This window comes from Penaeus monodon, chromosome 29, assembly GCF_015228065.2.
Source record: "Penaeus monodon isolate SGIC_2016 chromosome 29, NSTDA_Pmon_1, whole genome shotgun sequence".
Lineage (NCBI taxonomy): Eukaryota > Metazoa > Arthropoda > Malacostraca > Decapoda > Penaeidae > Penaeus > Penaeus monodon.
The window spans coordinates 3,905,166-3,905,514 of NC_051414.1; positions in this window are offsets into that span (position 1 = coordinate 3,905,166).

Genomic DNA, 349 nt, shown 5'->3' on the forward strand with positions numbered 1-349 from the left:
AAACCGTATTTTCGTACATACAAAAAAGGACATCCTTCTTTCCCGGGCCCCCCGGACAACCAACCCCCCGCAAAAAAACGCGGGCGTGAGGGGGGCCGGAGGGGGGCGTGGCAGTCCGAATGGCCCCCACAGGTGGGCACAATTACATTCCGCAGCCCCCGGGCACGCGGCCCACGGGGATCCCGCCCTGGCCCCAAAAGGAAAAAGGCCCCCCGGGTCGCGCCCTTTGGGAATTTTCGGCTTTGCGGAGGGTCCCGGGGCCCGGGGGGGCTTTTTGGGCGTGAAAAGAATGGGAAAGGGCGAAAAACAAAGAATGATTTAATTTGAAAACAGGGTACTTTGTTATTAG